We start from the raw sequence: 16617 nt of genomic DNA, 5'->3' as shown, positions 1-16617 counted from the left end.
GGTCCAAAGCATGAATGCTCCTGCCAGCGTGTACCAGGACCTCCCTCTCAGGCCCTCAGACCCAGTTCCCCTGCCTGGTTCCCAGCTGCCTTGGCAGCAGGGGTCCTGTAGTGACAGCCCAAAACACTGACAGAGGTCAGGGGTAAGGAGAAGAGCTATGGGTGGCAGGACCTCATGACATATGTCCTTCCCTTTCGCATGAGGATTGTGGCTTCGTGTGGACCAGCAGAGGATGCTGAGGCTAGCCAGCTGTGCTTGGGTGAGTAAAATGTTGAAAGACTCTGGTTTAGGTTGGGGACACTAAATTAATTACTAATTTAGAGTAGCATATATTTGGTTGAAAGAACACTCCTTTTAAATGATTTTTTCACATTTCATACACACTGGATTCCAAACGATATTTGGTTACAAAATAAAAATTTAAAAAGGAAAAGATGGGAAGAAAGGAAAAACCATTGTCAGGAAAACATTTAATGCAGGTTTAATGCATTTTAACGATTATTTTTGCAACTACTGACAGATATAAGGTGTTCGTTTTTTTCAAAAATCTATTTCATCTTTTATGATTGAGTGAAATATGTGACTGTTATGGCAATAGCAGCCTTGGCAGGAGGGTTCTAAGAACCTGTAGCCAGCAAAACGCCCATTCTGTCATTTCTCTCACTGGTATCTTGACTCATACTACACAGGCATTTAACTCAACATCCAATTTCTAGGACGGAGGAGCAGACAGAGGTCATCAGATGAACCGGGATTCAATCCATTAGGCAAAATTAACATATTAATAAGATGATCTGTTTTAGTTCAAATTCTGCCTTAGAATTCTCCTGAGGGCTTTCCTGATGGTTAACAAAACTCTAACCCACATTAACTCATTAGTAAAATACACCACCTTCTATATCAGACAAAATGTTAAATGCCAAGGCATCTGTCTCATTTTGATTTGCCTTCCAGGTTTGTGGGTATGAGAAAGGGGAAAGTCTGAATCAAAGAGACTGTCCACTTTGGAACGTGGATGAACTAATTTTATTTGGGCAGAGAGGTCCGGGGATTTGCACACATCAGGTTTTGTCCTCGATCGTCCCCAGGCAAGGAGATGAACTAAGTAACTAAAAGTCAGTCTAGGGAAGAGCTGAATCCTGTTTGGCACAAAACCCTCAGATGGAGCCAGAGCTGAATCAGCCTCTTTGGCTGATCACTGACGGGTCAGACTCCAGATGGGGTAAGAGTGAAAGATAAAAGCATTCCAGACTTGAGCAATCTGGCTGTCCAGACACACTGCCCTGGGGACCAGATGGCCTTGCGCAGAGGTTAGTGGTGCAACGTCCCTGGAGAAGTTGGGCTATGCTATGGCGTTTGCAAGCTCTACTACCAATACGCTGAAGAATTTGGTTAAAATAAGCTTTGTTTGTAATCGGCAAAGCGCACGGTGGCTACCTCTGCCCACATAGCTTATCTGACTCTGCAAGGGTCTCCTCTAGCCTTAGAGGAACTTGGGATGGAGACGTGGCTCCAGGATTGCGTATTTTCAGAAGTTCCTGCCTTTTATTCTTCGACGGAAGAAAGTACCCGAGACTTACCGTTTTCTGAAAACACCTCAGAAATTAGGGAAGAAGTCTGCAGTTGCTGACAAGTTTCATTAGAAGCTGGGTGACAGGTGGGGCTAGTGGTTACCAAAGCAGCCCTCTGCGTCCAACTGTCCTATGGCATCATGCATACCAACATTGTTCTTCAACCCATCCTCCTTTGTATTTTCCCCCCACTGGAAATACAAGTTAGGAAGTTAAAAACTGGAGAGCCCTTGAAGTGAAAACTGTAGCTAATTAGCCTGGATGTGCACAGAAATCCTGGCATGAGGGTGAAAACCAGAGCTAATGTTTTATTGATGCAGTATCATATAAAGCCACTTCCAGTCGCTGGTCTTATAAACAAAGCTAGTTCTGACCTACAGAGAAACCAGGAAGGGAGCCCTTTCTAGGGGTAGTAAGAGCACAAATAATAAAAAAATCACTTAAGCCCTTCCTATCAGTGAAAGCTACAACTCACAGCTGAAAAGCACCAATACTTAGTACTTTTAATAAACCTATGTCCTCATTCACTACGAGCTGCTTTTAAAACAGTGATATATATATATATACACACACACACACACACACACACACACATGTGTATTGTTAACAAAAGCATCTTTAGAAACAAGAATAACCTACCACATACTTTACTTCTTTCAAACCACAGATGATATTTAGTTTATATGAACTCTTACCTTCCTAGCCTGAAATAACCCTCATTTGAGAATAATGCAGACCATTTAACTAATTTATGACATCATTGCTCCTCCTAAGCATTCTGCGGTTATTAAAAGCAATAGTTATGAAGATTAGATAGAAATATGGATAAATAGTTACCACAGTGAAAAAATCCAGATGCAAAACTGTATGTACGGGATGTGGAGCAACTGGAACCCTCACACGATGCTGGTCACAGCTTAGATCTGAAATTTGGAACATGGTTTGACCTCGTCTACTAAAGCTTAATACACATCTACTGAATGACCCAGAAATCCCACTCCGGGCGGGTATCCAGGGTAATGAGTGCCTGTCCCCTAGAAGTCATGCATGGGAACATATATGGCTTCTTATCTACAGAGCCCAAGACTGGAGACAACCAAAGTGTCCATCAGTAATTGAATACGGAACTAACTAGTGGTATGTCCACGCACGTTTTTACAAAAGAACACTACTTGGAAGAAGAATAAGGATGGGTTACGGCTGCACTCAACGTTGTAGGTGCATCTCACATAAGGAACGTTCAGCAAAGGAAGCCAGACGTAAACCAGTGGGCAGAGGAAGAGGCCACATCTAGCTCTGTGGGGGGGGGGGGGGATATGCCAGGTTGCATGTGTAACATCCGCTGAACTCTACAGAATATGTGCACTTCAGCCTTGTTAACCCTCAATAAAACAGTAAGAAAATGGTACGCTCGCTAGGATCACAGCTATGCACAGGGACAGAGAGACCTGGGTTGAATATTTGTTAACTCAGAAGCACTCAAATGCACGCTTGCTTTGGTACTGCCCCGTCCGCCATGATGTTGGAATAGTGACCCTTCCTGTGGTTGGCCTTGGCTCCCACAAGCGGCTCAAGCTTCATTTATTAATATAAAGACATGAGCAGGCAAGAAAATTACAAGCAAGATGTCTGAGTGACCCTGAGGTTGAGATGGAAATACATTCTTCCAGCAGTTGAATATAATCACAGCAGCGTTTATGCCGCTATTGTTTCCACTTGTGTCTGAGATTTGTATCCAACGTCCTCCCATGTCTGCTGACTCTTCGAAAGCAGAGTTGTATTTCTTGGGGATGCCTTCAGACTAGTGCCCTTAGTCCCTCCAACAAAAATAAAGAGAAGTAAGTTCTTGTGTTCAACCAATTCTCTGGATAAGTGAGTCAGAGAGAAGCTAGAGGGAGGTTCCGTGTTACTGATGTATGTAGGTGTAAGGAGGGGCGATGGATCTCCTTCAGGGACACATCAACCAAAGAAGCACACCATGCCTGAAAGGGTTTCAAAGAAGAAAAACAAAGCAACGACGTGAAATCAACTCAGCTGTAGGTTACTTGTCATTATCCTTGCTGTTTCAAAGTCAGGGACCAACCATATTCTATAGGCCAAACAATAACAAGCGGTGCTACCTCCATATGCCTCCAATCTAGGACCCTGTATCATCGCTTTTGAACAACCTTTTGTAAACTGTCAACTGTCAAAATAAAAACCTATACGAAGATGCGGGAATTCTGTAGCTTGTCTTTCCCAGGAAATGTATATTTCAGTCTCATATCAAGCAGATATGTCTCCTTTCCTTTTGGTCTGTGTCAGTTGGTAGATGACTGCAAGACGAAATACAACAGCAGGATTCAGAACTCAGATCAGGTTGACCCCGGGTGTTTGGGAGATCCCTGCCACCTGACCCAAAGGAGGCATCAGGTAGAGGACAGGCTTGGAAGAAGAGTGAACTCTGAAGGTGTATCTGAAGGTCACGTTTTGGCTTTAGACAAGCCCGAGGTTCACAGGGGAGATTGTGAGTCAAGGTATATGGCCAAGGTCAGGCAGGGGATGCTCTGGATAGACGCAGGGAAACTCAAAGGGTATAAAACCCAATTGGGTGGGTCTGGTTTGGAAGGCAGAGTAAAGGCAGGATTCCATAGGGGTGGATAATCCAGGTAAGTTGGGTGGCAGTAGTTTTCAGAATGCCATCAAAGTACTTCATCTGCAGTTTCTGTGATCTTTAGAAAAGGGATGATTACTAATTATGGGGAGGGGTGTGCCCCCTACGTGAATGCCCTATGTGAACGGGTGGGCAAGTGCTAGCAGGCACACGCTGGTCTGCAGAGAAAGCCAGCCATGCGTTGCCACAAATCCTTGTGGATGAGGCCTGCAACACAGGCAAAAGTCTTGACCCTCCCTGGAGTTCCTGACCTTCTCTGGGGCTTGGTCTTGTCAGGCTAGAGCCACTGGAAGAGCTGAACTAATCCAGGCATGGTTGTGAGAATTTGCAGGTGTGATCTGATCTGCAGCCTTTAAATTTCACCTATTAATAGTGGTACTACCAGTTCTACTAAGACTCAAGGATCCATTGAATCTGATGCATTTCAGCATAACCTGTGTTGGAGGGGGCTGACTCAGAGTTCACCCCCTGGCATAAAGCAGTGAGCCACCAGGTATCTGGATGTGACTGACATCTTCCAAAATACCCTGACCAGGAATCACAGACTCACAGGTCCTGAAAGCAAATCCAAGCCAGAGAGATGAGCCAAGGCTCCATTTGTAGGTAAACAAAATGCGATTATCACAGTTTCAGAGACTGAGAAAATTAATATTCACGAGACATAAAGGTCTTACTAACAATTTCATTAATGTTGTGTCAGGCGCAGAATAGAAATCCAGATCTCTTGATTTCTATCACCCTTTTAAAAAATGAAAACACAGCGAAAAGGTAACTTTGCTGTATTCATAAATTAACTACCATGTACTTGAACATACATACACATACACAAAACATGAGATCTACATAACATTTCAACCCACTAGTTGTAAACTACAGTAAAAAGTGCTGTTTCATTTTTCACTTATCACGCTTTTCTTTTTTTTCGCCAGCTTCACTAAGATTTAATTACATACAATATTGTGTCAGTTTAAGGTATACACCCTGCTGATTTGCTACACAACTGCAAAACGATCATGCTTTTCTTAATAGGGTTCCTTTTCTCCCTTCATAAGAATTCTCTTTGAATACACCGCCCTCCTCCCCTTTTTATGAGGCTTCTGCTATTTAAGATTTTAAAGAGCACTTCAGGATACCTTTGCAATTTAATAGCAAGGTTTGAACATCATAAATTCTTATTACCCAAAGGTTTGTGACTTTACTGCCCCCCAGAAGATGATGGAGACAGAGTGTGAAAGTACTGGGATGGGAGATCATCTCAGAATCCCTCCGACCACCTAGGAAATGGACACCTGTCTTTCCAGCAATCACCTTCAAGTATATGTGCTCACGACTTGTGGCTCAAAGTTAAATTAAGGAGATAGTGACTTGTAGCAAGTGGATATTGCTGGGTAACCAGCCACCCCAAAACTCAGCGCCCAAAAACATGAAGTACTTATTATGGTTCTAAGTCCTTTTGTCAGTGTGGGTGGCCTGGCGGGGGCATTGGCAGGTGCAGGATAACCTCCTGCGCTCAATGCCTTGGGGTTGGCCGGCTGTTGGCTGGCTACCAGTGCCTCTCACTGTCCGCAGGAGAGCCCGGGCTTATGCGCGAGTGGCAATGACCGGGATCTTAGACTAGTGCGAGGCCTTAGAGCTGGCACACCATCATTTTTGCTGTATTCTCTCAGCTGCAGCAAGTCACGAGGGCAGCTCAAATTCGAAGGAAGTGAAAACGGACCTCAACTCTTGATCAGAGAAGCGTCAGAGCTGTATTGGGCAGGGCATGGATGCAGAGAATAAGCAGTTGGGGCCACTTTTGCAATCTACCAACACTGCTTCACTTGAGAGTGGCTTTGAACTACTTCATTAGCTCACTCACCTTTTGAATGGACAGGTACTGAGCACCTACTTTTGCAAAGCACTCTGCCGGGTGCTAGAGACGCAGATACAAAGAACAGAGGACAATCGCACCCTCAGGGCCATGTCGATATATAGATATGTTAAACTTTAAATAATAATTTTGGAGGGAAATAAAGAAACCATTTATATTTTTTTAAGGTAGCTTTAAAACTATGCTTTTTAAAATCATTTTCTGACCATTTCCATGTGGGAGACATTTTTGGAAAAACTCAGGCGTCAAGTCTGACATAGTGGGGTTCATACTCCAAATCGACCACTTCTTCCTGGCTGTGTGACTTGGGCCAATTACTCAACCTCTCTGAACTCCGGTTTCCTTATCTGAAGAGGGGAGACAATAACTCCTTCCTCATGCCAATGTCAATATTAAATGTAATAATCTCCAGCTCAAAGCCCGGCTCGCTTACAGGTAACATCCAGTAAACAATAACCACAATAAATGCACGTTCCCCACTTCTCCCATCTGCTTGGAAAATGTATTTTTAATAAGACTGTACATGAAGAGAGAAAAGTTAAAAGCGTGCAGCTAACAAAAACTAAAAATGTCCTTTCGTTGAAAAGCCCATCCTTCTCGATGAGAAAATTATATTAGGAAAAGGCAAACAAGATTTAAATTGTGGGACTGACATTTCCTTCCTGGTGTTTTCTTCAGGGAGCGGCAGGGTCACCAAGACCCAGAATGGGACACCCTCCTCTCATCTCTGAGCTGCATGGCGGCGTTATTTATTTTGGCAGAACTGCCACTACACTCAAACGACAGGCACAGAGGAGCATAATAAATACAGATTTGGTTAACTCTATCCAGCAGGGCAGGGTATCAGGGGGTTGAAAAGAGGCCAAATGCATTTCCCCAGTGAGAAATGAAACAAGAGTGTGGGCACGGCCAGCAATGCGATGAATTTTATCCTTTGTATAAAATATACAAGCTTTAGCCTCTGCACTCTTGGCTCAAGAAAGAGCTAGAGAGGAATGCCCGCGGGTTTGTAGTAGCCTTATAAATCACTGAATTGCTTACACACTATACCGAATCTATTTGACTCTCAAATAATACTTGCAAATCGCATGACAGCCATTATCAAAAAGGAAAAACACTACTGTTCGATACTAAAAATGCCATATTCTCATAGATCTGAAAGAAATCTCCTTCTTTCCTCCCATCGCCTAAAAACGCGCACTTAAGGGAAAAACACGTAGCTCTTCATTGGTTCAATAAGCTGCGCTATTCTTGAAACGGTTTATCACATTATCATGATTAATATTCATATGTAACCATTATTGTGTCCATAGTACGTGGTAACTTTTATAATCAGGGTGGTAAATTTTTAACCATCATTTTGTATTTATTATGTAATATTTAATTTTTGAGTAATATAATATACATGCTACTTTGGTAAGCCTCTCGTATTTTTCATTTCTCTGGATACTTCTAGTTGAAAACAAAGTATCTCACAAAAAAATGAAAAGCAAATGTGCAATTACAGAGAAAAGGTTCTTAGCTCTTTAGGAAATCATTACACATATGGGTGTTTTGGTAACGAAATGAAGCAGAAGGAGAATTATTTAGAAAGCAGGTTTTGTCTTAGATATTTCGCTAAATTGTGTAGTTTTGGTTGTCATGACAATAAGCACCATGATTTAAATGTCTACGCAGAAATAGAAGTCACTCGTACCATATTCGTAAGAATCAAAGCAATATCATTATTTAATGGGAAAAAGTTCCCCAATTTGGATGAAGGAGGGAAAAACATGGTGTGCAAAATTTATTTTTCTGACAAACTGCTTGTTATTTCATCTCTGAAACAAAAATAAAGACAAAATATTTAGAACTAAACAAACGAAGGAAGTGCTACATATAAATCACCTGGAATGCACTAAGAGGTACTCAGGAGATACTTCCTAGGCTCAGGGTCAACGTAATCATCAGAAAGTATGAAACAAACATTCCAGTCAGGAAGTCAGGAAAAAATAAAAGGAGAAAATTTCAAAGAAAGTTAAAATAGGGTGTCCTAAAACTGCAGAGCTTAGTAAAAATAAATAACATAAACATGAGAAATGACAACAAGAAAAATAAATTGATTTTTGAAAATAAATAATTCTTACAGGCAAATTTCAGGCAAGACTTACCAATGATACTGGAGCAAAGGCATAAATAAAGAATGTCAGGAATGTAAAGTTGTCAAACTAGAATTATAAGAGATATTGATTGGAGGATTATAAATAAAACAAAAGTGTGATTTAGTTGGTGAATACATTTAAAATCTTAAAGTGGACGACTGTCTAGAATATATATGACTTTAAAAAGAAAGAAAATAATCTGATTAGACCGATAAATTTTAGAATAGTATTCATAGGTGAATTCTCCCTTCACCTCCCCAAAAATTTTTAGGGAGAATTCCACCAGGCATTCAAGGCATATATCGTCTTCATTTAACACAAACCATTTTAGAAGAGAAGAAAAACAGAATTGCTCTCAGCTCACTCTTTAACATAGACGTAATAGCAAAAGACTGTATAACAAATAAATAAAATCTTATCGCACTAATGAAAATAAATGCAAACATCCATAATAATGACTAGAAAATTGAATTTAGTTCATCATGACCAAATAGGGTTTACACCAAAAATGAAGAATTATTTGACATCAAAAAACATACATCAATAAAATTTGCCACATTAGCTAAGAAAAGGAGAAATAATCTTAATAGATAAAAGAAAAACATTCAATGAAACAGCATCCATCTATGGTTGAAAACATTTAGCAAAGATGATCTACTGGAACTCTACATAAACAGATTACTTACTGACAAATAATTAGAGGTATTACATTAATTGGGAAACAAGACAAGAATATCTACTATCACCACAAATTTTCAACATTGTATTGGCAGTGCTAGCCAATGCAATAAAATAAGAAGAAATAGAAGACATAAATGATAAGGAAGACAAAAAAGATAATTATGATCATTTACATTATTATATTCCACAGGAAAATTATTAGAACTAATAAGAAAAGTCAGCAGGGTTTCCTGATATAAGATCAACATATGAAACTCAAGATTGAGTATCCCAATAAACAAATTAAAATATAATAGAAAAATAGCACTCATCATAGCAAGAGAAAGAACAAAGTACTTAGAAAATAATCAAATAGAAGTGTGCAACACAAACATATTTAAGAAATAAAAGAATGTATGCAGAAAGAAATATAGATCATATTTACGGAAGCAAAGAATCAACAGTCTAAAAAGGCCAATTCTCCCCAAATTAATCTATAAATGTAGTTCTCATCAAAATCTCAAATGAATTTCTTTTATGGGCTAAGTCAACATGACTATAAAATTCATATGCAAAAGTAAAGATCCAGAGAAACCAAAACAAATAAGAACCGTAAGAACTTATTATGAGAACTTATTAAAACAATATATTATTGATACAGCTTTAGTCAAATAGATTAAACATCAGGAGGAGGTGAAAAAGCATTTCTAATAAATGGGATAGGGATAGTTGAATATCCACCTAAAATATAACGTTATATCAATTTCTCATATAAACAAAAACAAATTCCCGATGTATTGAAAATCGAAAAGGTTTAGGAAAAAATGTAAGATGACCTTGGAATAGGAAAAGAATGTCTACGGTAAGTCCCTGAAGCCAGGTCATTGTATATAACTGAACAAATATCACCGCACACATATGAGCACATCACCACCGGGCAGTGTAGAATCTGCATGGCCATGTACAACCTCACCTGTAATCAGGGAAATGCAAATTAATATTCTCCCCACAAATCTGCTACTAAATATATACCCCAGGGATAATTCTAAACATATATCTCAGGATGTGACACTGTGATTGAAATGAAAACAGACGTAAGTGTCCATCTAAAAGGAAACAGATGAGGGTATTGTGGTTTCTCTTCAGGGGAATTAGTGCAGCAGTTACAAAGAATTAATTAGCTCATTACGCATCAATATAGTTAAATCTCAAAAACTATGTGGGGTTAAAAAGGGAAGTACAGCGTACAAGGTACTCTATGATAGCATTTCTTTAATTCTTTAATGACTCACAGTGTTATATACTCGTTATGAAACACCAATATCTAGATTAATTTTTTAAACTGGAAAATTTACACAAAGTTAATGATATTGTTGTCTCTGGGCAGGAAGGAGAGGAATCGACTTATGTAGGTAAACAAAAGTAACTTCAGCTTTTAGCTGCAATTTTCTATTTCTTTTGCATTAAAAAAAATCGGAAGCAAAAGTGACAAATGTTAATCGTGTTAGATAATAGGTAAGACTTGCCTATAATGCTTTGCACTCTTCTTGATTATTAAATCTTTCACCCCCCCCAAATACAGTTAATGAAGAAAGATATCACACAATAAATGGAAAAAAACTGAATGTCTATTTTCATTTTCTCACAAATGCACAGCAGCTGTTTTAGTATTTCCATAAGGCATTTGGGAATTAACGATATAAATTCATTTATTAAGAATTAAGTACTTTATAATTAATAAGGCAATGTACAAAATATCATTTTACCAAGTCTTAATTACGTATGGACTGTTGGTATAGATTATTTTTCTTTTCGACTTGTAATATCCATCAAAGAACTTAAATCTTTATAATCATTTTAGTAAAGTGCTAAGGGGGAAAGTTGAAACTAATAAGTAAATATTTGGGTTTTAGTCAGATTTATTCACACATTCAGTCCCTCCTTCAGGTTTCACTTTGTACTTTTGTGTCTGAAATGAGGACAGATAATCTCCATGACCTTTTTCGAACTTTTAATAACAAGTTTATAAAATATATGTCGAATGAGAGACAGAGAATGAGATTTTACTTAGGATTCTCAAGTGATGTTAAATATATTGTATGCTCAGATGTTTTCTTTGGGAAATTAATTTCCAATTTTCTTATCAAAATAACAGTGAAAAAACCCATTTAATTTCTAGACATTTTCTCCACACTTCACTTTCTTATCACCCGGTTTACCATTTAGATAGTTTCTTAACCTATTGCAGCCCCTAAAATCCTGAGAAGCATTACAAACTCTCCCTCACTGAGATGCCTTGAATGGACTGGGAGAGCGGTGTGTGGTTTGGAAAAAGTATTTAATTTTGATATCCCTCTGCTTTGCAGTGGTCACAGGGCCCCACTGAGCCCCACCCTGAATTAACGAGAATTCATACAGACCAGCTAGTCAATGATGCGGACAGTCGCGGGAAGTAAAAAATACCTAAATCTGGAGTTAGGTGACAACTACACAAGTTCCATTACAGATGTGGCAGGGCGGGGTTGGGGGTAGGGGCATGCAGACACCTGACAAATCGCGTGGCTTCTTTTCAATAAAATCTTTCCTCACCGTCTGACTCAGGAAGGAGGGCAACATTGCTCACCTTAACCCTTCCTGTTGGAGAGAATGACGGCGAGCCCTCAGCTAAGGCGAAGGTGACCATCTATAAGGAAGCAGGGCGGGATTCGGGTTGGGGGGCTTAAGCGCTTAGGTCGTTTGGAGAATTTCAAGTCCCAATAATGGGCGATTTTCATCACCTGGGATGCGCCCAATGACTGCCACCATTGGAGAAGATTAATCCTCAAATTTTCAACTCAAAGAGTTAACCTGACGGACCTCATTTCCTTGCAAAAGATAAAACAAATTATACTTTTGTAAGGACCATTTATAACTATTTATGGCTACAATCTAATCCTTTTAAAAAGTCATAGATGGCATCTGACTTTTTTTAAAAAAGCCTTCTGGTTAAATAATTTAAGAAGAAAATAATCACACACACACACACACACACACACACACACACACACACACACACATCCTTGATTTGAATTTCAGGCTTTTTCATCCTGGGAAATATGAGATGGTACAGAAATCATGACAAATCCCCCTGCACAAAAAGCAAAAACAACCTACAGATGGAATTCGAAAACTGTCCTAAGATGCTAGGTAAAGTATTATAGGTGATCTATGCAAACGGTGTAGATATAAACCATAATCCAGGAGATATTTTTGATGGTTTGCCTGCAGTGCAGAGGACGATGCCCCATCTTCAGGTCCCTAGAGCTTCATAGAGTAAGATACTGACTTCCTGTCTCTAATGGATGAGATCCTTGACAAATCTCAGTTAGAGCTGCAAATCTAATCCGCTGAAAATAATCTTAAAAAGATTAACATTCTTACTGTTATATTAGTGTAGTAAAAATTACGTTACTCATCTATCAGGTGGTATCTCTGTAGGTTTTTAAAAATCACAGATTTTCTCTAAAATTAAAAAGACAATTTTCTATTTAAGAAAAGGTCAACAACAAAATAATTACAAAAAAGAAAAAATTTGACTTAAAAATCCTCAAAAACTACCAGGGGACTATGAACCACATTGGCGGTATTATTTCAGAATTTATTAACTTGTTTAATCAACAAATTGAGAAGTTAATACAGTCCAGGAACATTTATTTCTTTGAGGGGAGAGTCTATAAGTCCCCCAAATTATATGGAAAACTGTGTGTGAGTTTACGCCATTCATCAGATTCTCAAATTGGACTTCGGCCTAAAAAAAGGTCCAAATACATTATAACATTCCCTAAGTACATTAAGTGCTACCTGATTGCATCAATGAGAAACAAATGGAAATCATAAGAAACTTGGATATCATTTCAATATAATATACAGCAAAACACTCTCTTCTGTTTAAAATCCTTGGAAATTCAACAAACGTGCATACACACCACTAACTGTTCATAACTAATAGTGTACAAACTGAATTCTCAGTAGAACAAATCTAAGGAGAATTCCCAAATGAAAACTTAAGCCGTAAATCCCCTTAACCCGGCTAATTCACCTTACATTCATTTCAGAGCATCAAAGTAGAGATCAGCCTTCTCTGCCATTCAGGAAGGCAGTATTTAGACCAGATACAGACTACCCAACAGATTAAACCAGGCTTCAGATTCTTCAAGGCTATCCTTACTTTTTCCCTACAGAAAATATTTGTTGCCTCTAATTAAGAGCGAATAGCAAGTCTCGCCTATGAAGAAGTGTCATTTTTCTGAATATGAAACTGATGGTTCCGATCTTATTAGTGCAGATTCACTACATGCATTCTGATGCATCTGATGCTGTCAGATGCTGGAGAAGACCGTGCTCGCCTGACACCCCGACAGGACCTTAAATTCACATCCTACTGTACACGCACTTTTGTCTCATTTCAGAGAGTGAGTTGTCAGTTGTGAGACATCGGGCTCCACTACTAACATCTCCATCCTTTACGATGACTCAGCCAGACTGCTGTGGAACACCCGCGCCACGTGGCAATAGGTTGATGGAAATCTTGCTGGATGCCTAGGACATTCCATACTGACTTACAAAATCATTTTCTTATAATTAAACCATGTGAATTTAGAAACAGGATAAGATGCCAAAAATATCCGACTGATGATTTCAGGAATTAAATCACTGCACTGATATGTGAATCTTAAAACAAAACTACCCAGCAGTGTACATGCGTAGCGGCATTCGTATTCTTAAAGAACAAATTATTTCCTTTATCTGCTATTCTCCAAACAACCGAGATTACCGAAGCAACAGAAAACGAAGAGACTGGACTGCATCTAGGGTTTCTACCATGGCCTCCTTCTGCATTTTTTCTCAGTCCTCATTTCTCCAAAATAAATGGCCATAAACTGAGAAGCCTTCTCTCCAGCCATGACCACAAAGATTTTACCAGGCACTGTGCGGACAGCCTTGTGTGACCTCTTTCATCCTCAGATAGTCCTGGAAACCAACCAAAGTTCTTGCAATCAGGTGCCGTCCAAAGGAACAGGCTTGGACACAGGAGGACTCGGGATAAAAATGAGTTGAAATTAATCGTAGGGTTTGGTATCTGAAGACAGTTGGAGAACTCTCCCAAAGTTTCTATAATTCATTGAAGCGGAATGTAATTAATCACAAATTACTAACATGTTTATGTTTAGCTCAACTAAAATATCAAAAGAATGTAATATAGTATAAGCATATGTAAGACCCCGAAGGCTCAGTGACAAACAAAAAAATCTCCATATGTATGCCTGAAACTCAGTTTACTTACTGTAGTATATTTGCATGCCAAATTGTGCTCTCCAAAAATGTGGATTTCAGATCATGCAGCCATCAATGAATAAATGAATGAATGAATGAATAAAGTATATCTCCAATACCCCTCTAGCGAGTTACCTCCTGGACTTCATCTATTTATAACCTTCAGTCTACTTATTGTTAGGGTGCTTCTATGATGAAAAGGGGATTGTTCCATAGGTTATATTTCTCAGGTGTCCCCGTATATATAAACCATTGCAGTCAGAACTCATGATGAAAATGAGTTAAAATAAACCGTAGGTTTCTGTGTCTGAAGACATTTGGAGACGCCTCCCGAAGTTTCCACAACCCTCTGCCTGCCCAAGACTCTCTTAACTTACAGGTGCCTCTGAAATAGGCAAGTTTACACCAAAAATCTACTGAAGATCTCGATTCAGGAAAAATAATAATTTCAAATTTAACACTGATAATTCAATCCTGGGAATGTACGTGCAGCAACTGTGAAACAGGTCCTCCTTTAGGAGATGCAAAAATTATTTATCATTTGAACATTTTTAAGTTATTATTATTCGCTTCACCTTAGTAAGAATCTTTATCTCATTTCACAATCACAAGGATGATAAACCTGTTTGGAAACTAGGTAGAAGAAGTAGAATTTTTTTTAATGTGTAACATTATTTATATTGTACCTATTTTGCTATAATCCAGAAAATGAACCCAGCATTCCAAGAACAAACATGTCATCTGCTTAAATTTCACTTGTCTTCCCTTTATACCTTGTTAGAGTATATCCTATTTATATTTATTCTCTCTTGCAAATTTTACAAAAATTACATAGTGTGAAAAACATTTCCCATCAACATCGAGCGTGCCTGCCCATGTTAACCACAGGAATATATATATATTTTAATATAATCTTTTCTAACACAATTATAAAATTTCCAAAAGAAATTGGGGATTCATAAACAATAAAAGCCTATTCTAAGTTTATCCAAATTTTGAGACTTCTCTGTGACTTAGGAAATGGGTCCATAAATCTGCAAATCTTTAAGCTTTCCGTGAATTTCCATGAATTAGAAATACTGCAAACATAACCTTTCTTTGCATTATTTTTGGATTTCAATTCAGGTCTGGGTGACCCATGGGAGAAATAGAGAAGAAAACATGGGAGTTATGACTCAAATGAGAAAACTGTCTTTTAGGAGTTAAACTTATGATACATTAATTCACCTCTAATTTTCCAATAATCCTTGTCCTTATTCATTTGCCTACTAGAGAATCATAAAGACAAGACTCATATCATAAATTTGCACATTGACACAATATTCCCGCTGAAAGGGAAGTAATATGTTTTCCAAGGTTTATGTTTTCATTTTCTCTGTGTGCAGTCAAAAATCTTGACTCTGTATAAGTTTTTTCATTTATATAATTTAAGGCTCTGTAAGATTTAAATGTCAAATGGAAATTTTCTAAAAGTTTTTACGTGCAGCTGGATTTATTTGTTAATTTTTTCAATGTCAACTTCAGCAGAGCTGCCAATGATTTTATACAAGATTAATTTGGTAGTCTTAGCCGACTAGTACTGTTCTGTGAATAATCTTCATATTTAAAGGGAAATCACAAATTGAGAGTAAGAAATAATAAAATCCAGAATCCTCACCACATCCAATATCAATGTGTATCTGCCGAAACATAGGTAACGCTATAGCGACCCTCAAGTCACAGGCTATATATTGAACATGCTGATCAACGAGCAGTGGATTTTTTAATGTGTATATTTTAATGAGAATTTAGTACGCCTTTGTCCTTGAAATCTTCTGAGATATCTGTATTTATTTAAGAACTTTCCCATTAATACGTATTAGTCCTAATGTTTTCCAAGTAACCTCTAAAAGGAGCCGTTTTCAGGAATTTGGTGACGTCTGTTTGGACAACAAAGAAATCCTCAAGAGGTTTCATTCAAAGACCAGCATACGTGTAAAGACTCCTGGATGCAGTTTTGCTCCCAATGGCCTGCCCTGCCCAAGGTCATTACTGGAGACAAGAATACTAACAAAGTTTTCCACTGACAAGATGCCAAGAAGATCTATCATTTCTAGATGATCAAACAGCCCTGAAACACTACTCCTTAAAGATGACTAAGGCCAGGAGTCAAGATGGTTACCATAGAGATGATTTATCAAGTAATCCACAAAACAAGTGAAGAAAACAGGAGGAACTGCCGAGCTGAAACACATCATCAAATTGTTTCTAGAGAGACATGGGCTTCTCAACGGACTGAAGTGCTTTAGATATTCTTGAACTGTCTTCTTCCCAGATTTATACATTTTTTATACTTCTTGGTGATTAAAAGGCCATAGATGCCTTCAGGCCAGAGAGAATGCATTTGCGTCTCTATGCACGAGGGACGAT

At 38.6% G+C, this 16617-nt stretch overlaps 1 protein-coding gene across 1 annotated transcript in view; it reads right to left on the bottom strand.

Moving 5' to 3' along the window:
- Window positions 1-16617, bottom strand: part of MYO16 (myosin XVI) — a gene marked incomplete at its 3' end in the record, with an annotated part of 531603 nt that overhangs the window by 173063 nt on the left and 341923 nt on the right. The window lies entirely within an intron of this gene.

The sequence above is a fragment of the Leucopleurus acutus genome (genome assembly GCF_964270905.1).
Source record: "Leucopleurus acutus genome assembly, chromosome: 18".
Taxonomy (NCBI): Eukaryota; Metazoa; Chordata; class Mammalia; order Artiodactyla; family Delphinidae; genus Leucopleurus; species Leucopleurus acutus.
This window is presented reverse-complemented; position numbering and strand designations above follow the sequence as displayed.